This window comes from Mirounga angustirostris, unplaced genomic scaffold (assembly GCF_029215605.1).
Source record: "Mirounga angustirostris isolate CCGP_5_RB_7025 unplaced genomic scaffold, mMirAng1.0.hap1 SCAF_9, whole genome shotgun sequence".
In the NCBI taxonomy this organism is placed as follows: Eukaryota; Metazoa; Chordata; class Mammalia; order Carnivora; family Phocidae; genus Mirounga; species Mirounga angustirostris.
The window spans coordinates 70,312,354-70,321,688 of record NW_026991717.1 but is presented as its reverse complement, the minus strand read 5'-3'; the positions used below and the strand labels follow the sequence as shown (position 1 = coordinate 70,321,688).

The 9,335-nt window shown below is 38.6% G+C and overlaps 1 pseudogene; it reads left to right on the top strand.

The window, feature by feature from the left end:
* Positions 1-1,869: 1,869 nt before the first annotated feature.
* LOC123862128 (olfactory receptor 4K17-like) lies at positions 1,870-9,056 on the top strand (annotated as a pseudogene).
* The last annotated feature ends 279 nt before the right edge of the window (positions 9,057-9,335 follow it).

The following is a 9,335-nucleotide window of genomic DNA, read 5'->3' as shown; positions in this document are numbered from 1 at the left end:
ATGGGGTAACCAGGTGATGGGTATTAAGGAGGGCACATGTGGCGATGAGCACTGGGTGTTATATGCAACTAATAAATTGCTGAACAGTACATCAAAAACTAACGACATACTATATGCTGGCTAATTGAACATGATAAAAAAAAAACTTTAAAATTGAAATTACTCCTTATCCGTGGGCTGCAGAATGCATGTTGCATTACCAGGCATGAAAACAACATTAATCTCATTAGACATTCCACCAGAGATCTTGGGTGACCAGACGCATTTTCAATGAACAGTAATATATTGAAAGGAATCTGTTCTTCTGAGAAGTTGATCTCCACATGGAATTAAAATATTCACTAAACAATGTTGTAAGCAGATGTGCTGTCATAGGGCTTTGCTGTTCTATTTACAGAGCAAAAGCAGAGTAGATTTAGCATAATTCCTAAGGGCCCTAGGATTTTCAGAATGGTAACTGAGCCTTGGCTTCAAATTAAAGTCACCAACTACATTAGCCCCTGACAGGAAAGTCTGCCTGTCCTTTGAAGCTTTGAAGCCGGGCACTGACTTTTCCTTTCTGATTATGGAAGTCCTAGATGGCATCTTCTTTCCATATGAGGCTGTTTCATCTACATTAAGAATCTATTGTTTAGTGTAACCACCTTCCCATTAATTATCTTAGCTAGATCTTCTGGTTAAACGTGCTACAGCTTCTATATCAGCACTTGCTGCTTCACCTTACACTTTTATGTTATAGAGATTCCTTCTTTCCTTAAATCTCATGAGCCAGCCTCTGCTGGCTTCACATTTTTCTGCTGCAGCTTCCTCATCTCTCTCAGCCTTCCTAGAATTGAAGGGACTTAGGGCCTTGCTCTGGATTAGGCTTTGGCTTAAGGGACTGTTGAGGCTGGTTTTATCTCTCCAAACCACTAAAACTCTCCATAACGGCAAGAAGGCGGTTTCACTTTCTTACTATTCATGTGTTCTTGGGAGTAGCACCTTTAATTTCTTTCAAAAGCTTTTCCTTTTCATTCACAACATGGCTGTTTGGCACAAGAGGCTTAGCTTTTGGCCTATCTCAGTTTTCAACATGCCTTCTTCACTAAGCTTAATCATTTTTAGTTTTTAATTAAAGGTGTGAGATGTGTGACTCTTTATTCACTTGAATACTTAGAGGCCATTGTAGAGTTATTAACTGGCCTAATATCAATGTTGTTTTGTCTCAGGGAACAGAGAACCCTATGAAGAGGGACAGAGATGAGGAAACAGTCAGTTGGTGGCAGTCAGAACACAAAGATTTATCAATTAAAATTAGAAGTAACAAAGATCAATGATCTCAGATCACCATAATAAATATAATGAAAAATTTTACTGCAAAAATTACCAAAATATGAGGCACCTGAATGTCTCAGTCAGTTAAGCATCTGCTTTCAGCTCAGGTCATGATCCCAGAGTCCTGGGATCAAGCCCTGCACTGGTCTCTTTGCTCAGTGGGGAGTCTGCTTCTCCCTCTCCTCTGCCTGCCACTCTGCCTACTTGTGCTCTGTCAAATAAATAAATAAAAACTTGAAAAAAGACAGAAGTCACAGTCTTTAAAAAAATTGCCAAAATACAACAGAGACATAAAGTAAGCAAATGCTGTTGGGAAAATGGTGGCAGTACACTTCCTCAATGCAGTGTTGCCACAAACCTTCAATTTGTAAAATGCACAGTATCTCCAAAGTGCAATAAACAAGGTATACCTGTATAAATGAGTTTAGAGACTTATATTTAGGGATCTAACTAGAGAAATGTGATCAAGATCTAAGGTAATAGAATTATGACTGAAAGTGAAAAAGATAAAGCAGTGGTTCTCAAGCAGAGACAATTCTGTCCCCCATGGGACATATGGCCATATCCGGAGACATTTTTGATAGCCACGATGAAGATGAGCTACAGGTAACTAGCAAGTAGAGACTAGGGATGGTTTTAAGTATCCTACAATGCAAAGGACAGCCCCTGCAACCAAGAATTATTCAGCCCCAAATGTTAATGGTGCTGAGAAATCCTGGTGTGTAGGAATATAATAGAATGAGGCATAAAAATATGGGTACGCTGAGTTGTTTTAGGTAGAATCTAAATTAAAATACTAGTTAGGATTTCACAATCACATTAATATCAGAGAGCAATAATTTGTGTGTTTTAAAGAAGTGGACTGTAAAAGGCATTTTTAAATGATTTTGAATTGCCACAGATACTTTTGTGTTGAAGTGCACATGCTAGTTGGCTGCACCAAGCCTCTTCAGAAGGGAAGTCACTGTGCACAGCCACAGTTGAAGTGGATCCTCTAGGACTGCCAGTCAAGGGAAGGGAGTGTAGACAGCTTATATGGGACACATACAAAGAGCATGTCAACCAAAATATCTGTTAATTGTTGTTACATTGCCTGATATTTTATAATATATAAATTCTATATGTATATATTTCTATATACACTTGATGTCTACAGAATAAGATAATACTATACAAAGTGCACTGTAATCTGCTTTTTCCATTTAAATAATGTGAATATTTCCCATGTTCTTGGTTTTCTCAAGCATAATTTTATTGTTAGTGAAATATTACATCCTAAATTCCTGTAACTCATTTAAGAAAGTAAGCCCCAATTGTAAGACATTTAGTTTGCTTCAATTATTTTGCATATACAGTAATATTACTATGAAGATTTTAGAGCATACACATAATCTTTCCCTTACAATAAACTCTAAGACGTGGAAGATCTGTCTCAAAGGTTCTACACATCATAAAGTTTTGAAACATTAACAATGGAGAAATGTTTTGGACAATAAGGTACTTTTAGAGGAGGACAAACAGAGAGATAACTAAGTGGCATAAGCATTTAGGAGTAAAACAGTACAGTAGGTAATAAAGAAAATGTCACAGTCAAGGAAAATACTACCTAAGAAAGGAGATAAAAGGTCCATCACAGAGAAACTTTTATTTATTTATTTTTATTATGTTCAGTTAGCTACTGTATAGTACATTAGTTTTTGATGTAGTGTCCAAAGATTCATTACTTACATATAACACCCAGTGCACATCACAACACATGCCCTCCTTAATACCCATCACCCTGTTCCCCCTCCTCCCACCCTCTCCCCTCTGAGACCCTCAGTTCATTTCCTGGGGTCCACAGTCTCTCATGGTTCATCTCCCTTTTTGATTTCTCCCCCTTCAGATTTCCCTCCCTTCCCTTATGGTCCTCCGTGTTATTGCTTATGTTCCACATATGACTGAAACCATATGATAATTGTCTTTCTCTGACTGACTGATTTCACTTAGCATAATACCCTCCAGTTCCATCCATATTGATGCAAATGGTGGGTATTCATCCTTTCTGATGGCTGAATAATATTCCACTGTATATATGTACCACATCTTCTTTATCCATTCATCTGTTGAAGGGCATCTCAGCTCCTTCCACAGTTTGGCTATTGTGGACATTGCTGCTATGACCTTTTCACTACATCTGTATTTTTAGGGTAAATACCTAGTAGTGCAATTACTGGGTCATAGGGTAGCTCTATTTTTAACATCTGGAAGAACCTCCATACCATTTTCCAGAGTGGCTGTACCAACTTGCATTCCCACCAATGGTGTAAGAGCATTCCCCTTTCTCTACATCCTCGCCAACATATGTTGTTCCTGTTTTGTTAATTTTTGCCATTCTAACTGGTGTAAGGTGGTGTCTCATTTGTATTTCCCTGATGGCTAATGATGTTGAGCATTTTTTCATGTATCTGTTAGCCATTTATATGTCTTCTTTGAAGAAGTGTCTCAAATCAGGTCTCAGCCAATACCAAAAGATTAAGATTATTCCCTGCACATTATCAGACCACAAGTGAAACTGGAACTCAATCACCAGAAAAAATTTGGAAGGAATTCAAACACTTGGAAGTTAAAGACCATCCTGCTAAAGAATGATTGGATCAACCAGGAAATTAAAGATGAACTTAAACAATTCATGGAAATTAATGAGAACGAAAACACTTCAGTCCAAAACCTATGGGATACTGCAAAGGCGGTCCTAAGAGGGAAATACATGGCCATCCAAGCCTCCCTCAGAAAATCAGAAAATCCCAAATGCACAAGCTAACCTTATACCTAAAGGAGCTGGAGAAAGAACAGCAAATAAAACCTAAACCAAGCAGGAGAAGAGAAATAATAAAGATTAGAGCAGAGATAAATGAAATAGAAACCAGAAAAACAGAACAGATCAACAAAACTAGGAGCTGGTTCTTTGAAAGAATTAATAAGATCGATAAACCACTGGTCAAACTTATCCAAAAGAAAAGAGAAAGGACCCAAATTAATAAAATCATGAATGAAAGGGGAGGGATCACAACTAACACCAAGGAAATAGAAACAGTTATTAGAAATTATTACCAGCAACTATATGCCAACAAATTAAGCAACCTGGAAGAAATGGATGCCTTCCTGGACACTTGCAAACTACCAAGACTGAAACAGGAAGAAATAGACAATCTGAATAGACCAATAACCAGTAATGAAATTGAAGCAGTAATCAAAAATATCCCAAAAAAACAAAAAGTCCAGGGCCAGATGGCTTCCCAGGGGAATTCTACCAAACATTTAAAGAAGAAATAATACTTATTCTACTGAAGCTGTTTCAAAAAATAGAAATGGAAGGAAAACTTCCAAACTCCTTCTATGAGGTCAGCATTACCCTGATCCCAAAACCAGGCAAAGACCCCATTAAAAAGGAGAATTACACACCAATATCCCTGATGAACATGGATGCCAAAATACTCAACAAGATACTAGCTAAGAGGATTCAACAGTACATTAAAAGGATCACCCACCACGACCAAGTGGGATTTATTCCTGGGATGCAAGGGTGGTTCAACATTGGCAAATCAATCAACCTGATAGAGCACATTAACAAAAGAAAAGACAAGAACTATATGATCCTCTCAATTGATGCAGAAAAAGCATTTGACAAAATACAACATCCATTCCTGATTAAAACTCTTCAGAGTATAGGGATAGAGGGAACATTCCTCAATATCATAAAAACCATCTATGAAAAGCCCACAGCAAATATCATTCTCAATGGGGAAAAACTGAGAGCTTTTCCCTTAAGGTCAGGAACATGACATGGATGTCCATTCTCACCACTTTTGTTCAACATAATACTAGAAGTCTTAGCCTCAGCAATCAGACAACAAAAAGAAATAAAAGGCATCCAAATTGGCAAAGAAGAAGTCAAACTCTCTCTCTTCACAGATGACATGATACCTTATGTGGAAAACCCAAAAGACTCCATCCCCAAATTACTAGAACTCATACAGCAATTCAGCAATGTGGCAGGATACAAAATCAATGCACAGGAATCAACTGCTTTTCTATACACTAACAATGTAACTGTAGAAAGAGAAATTAAGGAATCGATTCCATTCACAATAGCAAAAAAAACCCCGTAAGATACCTAGGAATAAACCTAACCAATGAGTTTATAAAGGGTCTATACTCTAGAAATTACAAAACACTTATGAAAGAAATTGAGGAAGACACAAAAAGATGGAAAAACATTCCATGTTCATGGATTGGAAGAATAAACATTGTTAAAATGTCTATCCTGCCCAGAGCAATTTACACTTTCAATGCCATCCCTATCAAAATACAAACAGCATTTTTCAAAGTGCTGGAACAAACAATCCTAAAATTTGTATGGAATCAGAAAAGACCCCGAATCGCCAAGGAAATGTTGAAAAAGAAAAACAAAGCTGGGGGCATCACATTGCCTGACTTCAAGCTATATTACAAAGCTGTGATCACCAAGACAGCATGGTACTGGCACAAAAACAGACACATAGACCAATGGAACAGACTAGAAAGCCCAGATATGGACCCTCAACTCTATGGTCAACTAATCTTTGACAAATCAAGAAAAAATATCCAATGGAAAAAAGACAGTCTCTTCAATAAGTGGTGCTGAGAAAATTGGACAGCTACATATAGAAGAATGAAACTGGACCATTCCCTTACACCATACACAAAGATAAATACAAAATGGATGAAAGACCTCAATGTGAGACAGGAATCCATCAAAATCCTAGAGAAGAACATAGGCAGTAACTTCTTTGACATCAGCCACAGTAACTTCTTTCAAGACATGTCTCCAAAGGCAAGGGAAACAAAAGCAAAAATGAACTTTTGGGACTGTATCAAGACAAAAGCTTCTGCACAGCAAAGGAAACAGTCAACAAAACTAAGAGGCAGCCCACAGAATGGGAGAATATATTTGCAAATGACATTACAGATAAAGGGCTGGTATCCAAGATCTATAAAGAACTTCTCAAACTCAACACTCAAAAAACAAATAACCCAGTCAAAAAATGGGCAGAAGACATGAACAGACACTTCTCCAAAGAAGACATAAAAATGGCTAACAGACACATGAAAAAAATGCTCACTACCACAGAGAAAATTTAAATAACAATTTATCTAATATTTATATCTGAGTTGATCAAAACATAAAATCAAATTAATAAGTAATAAAACTCTCGAATGAGGATACAGTAATAGATCCTCAAAGGGTAATAAGAAATGTATTAATGGGGCACCTGGGTGGCTCAGTCGATTAAGCATCCAACTTTTGGTTTCAGCTTAGGTCATGATCTCAGGGTTGTGAGACTGAGCCTTGTGTCGGGCTCCACACTCAGCTTAAGATTCTCTCTCTCCCTCTCTCTTTCCCCTCCTCCCACCTCTTCCTCCCCCCCACCCCCCCAAAAAAAGAAATGTACTAATACTAAGCCCACTAAGTTTTGGGCCTGAAAAGGAACTCGGAGACTGGGCTCAACCACTTGGTTTTATGGATCAGAAAACATACTCAAAGAGAAACCTATGCCAGCTTTGGAGGTAAAATTGGTTCTCAGTCCTAGTCTTCCAACTTTATTTCAGTGTTCTTGCCAAACACCATACTGATTCTTTTCACATGTTAATTCATAAAAACACAGAAATCACAACTTTCAAGTTGATCTTTATCTCTGGTGGGATTAACTGTCCTACTTCCTACTTGGGTTGTGGTTTTAGCAATATAACACACAAGCACCCATACACACATGCACACCCACATACAGCAGCAGCAGCAGCATCCAGATTGATACGTCGGATCTACCAACTTAGTTTCAAGTAACTAGTGTGACATTCCCAGCCTATGGGCTCCAACATGCGGACTCTGCTCCACCCATCACCAGACCAGTGTTGCTTTGTATGGATGTGAAGGGGGGTCTAGTGAAAATTATATGGTTAATGTATGAATTATAAAACCTGGTTCGTTAAAAGCATACCATTTTGTAAAGACAGATAGGATCTGGCACAGAAGCTAAATGTGGGAAGCGAGACACTTAGAGGTCACAAGTAATCTCACTTGAACTTAAAGCATCTTTCTTGCTTCACTATAATATGGGGCTCTTCTTAGAATGTGAGGGGGCTACTCAGAGACTCAGAACATTCAACCCTGCTGCTTAACAACAGCTGCCTTTGCAATTTATGGACCTTGTAATCCTCTCTAGGAATGTGGGTTTCAGCCACAGCAGATCATGGGTAGTGACAGTCATGCTAGGAAAAACAGTCTTTGCCAAGAAAGGCTTTCCAAGAGTATGAAGATATCAGAAGCCCACTCATGGGTTGGTGGGAAAGAGAGCGGTCTGGGTCACTCTAAACCTGACTTACTTATGCAGAGCAGGTTTGTACCTGCTGGATCACAGGCCCTTCAAAACTCTGGGGCTGATTTAGAATGAAAATATAATTTCTTAAAATAGTGGAGGGCAAACAGTAACTCCCAGATTGACTCAAAATTTGAATTTTAAAGGGGTTGTGCTGGGCCCCTGTGTCCTCCAAGGAATTCAGACTAAGGGATCTTATCTCCTACAAAACCACAGAACTCTGAAAGATGGTCGTACCACCTTAACCTGTGAAGATGAAGCATGTGCCTCAGAGCTCATGGACTGCTTAGGGGAACCAAGGGATATGAATAGGTTGTGGCTTATAAGCTAGGCTTAGAGATAGACAGTTTAGACATGTATCTTCCTTCTTAGAGTAACAGACATTAACACTAAATTTCAAAGTCAAATGAGATTGTTAAAAGACCCAAATGAATGAAAATCCTTGGCAACCCCCGTGGCCTTAGTGCCCTCTTCTTTCTCTCTACAGGTCATCCCAGAACAAGCCACACAATGGAGTCCACAGAATAATTAAATCAGTCTGAAGTGTTAGAATTCATTTTGCAGGGCTGACCATCTGCCAGGATATATAGTTTCTTCTCTCTGCACTCTTCCTAGTTGTCTGTGTGGTCACAGTCAGGTAACCTTTTCATTGTGGTCACAGTGTTTTACATCCGAAACTTGAACACCCCGTACTTTCTTCCTGGGAACCTCTCCTTTATAGATATGACCCTCACTTCCTTTGCTGCTGCTAAGATGATTGTGAACTTGGTTTAAAAAAAAAAAAGCATAAGACCATTTCCTTTGCTGGATCTTTCTCCTTCACTTACTGGATGGAGTTGAAATGGAACTTTGGTCTCCATGGCATATGACAGATATGCCACTATTTGTAAGCCCCTACATTGCACAACCATCATGAACAGGAAGGTGTGTGTTTTGCTGGTAGTGACCTCGGGATTCTTAGGTCTTCACTTAGGGCTTTTTTTGTGAATTTGCCTTTCTGTGGTCCCAAAGTGGTGGACCGCATTTCCTGTGATCTCCCTCTGGTTACTAAGTTTGCCTGCATAGATATGTATTTCGTACAGATTGCCACCGTTACCAGCAGTGGGATGATCTCTCTGAGCTGGTTCATGATTTTGCTTATCTCCTACAGTCGGATCCTCATGACCATTAAGAGTCACTCTTCTACTCATTCCACTTTGATTGCATTGCAGTGGTGATTCTCTTTCTTGGCCCATGCATCTTCACTTGTATCTGGCCCTTCAGCAACCCCTCTGTGGATAAGTCCCTTGCTGTATTTTACACCAGTGTCACCCCATCTTGAACCTAATTATCTACACTCTGTGAAACAAAGAAATGGAGATAGCCATGAAGAAATTCTGGCGTGATTTTGTGAGTTCAAGAGAGAACACTTAGATTAAAATGTAATTTAGAAACAGGTTTTTAAAAGTTTTTAAAGAAAACTTTAGATCTTTTAAAAACTGTTACTGATCTGATACAGAGTAACAAGACTTATAAAAGTCAGACGTTCAAGGATATTTTTGAATCTAGTACCAACAAAAAAATAAATGAATGGCTTTAGGTATTTTAAATGATTCCAACTAATTATAAAAAAAGGTCCATTAA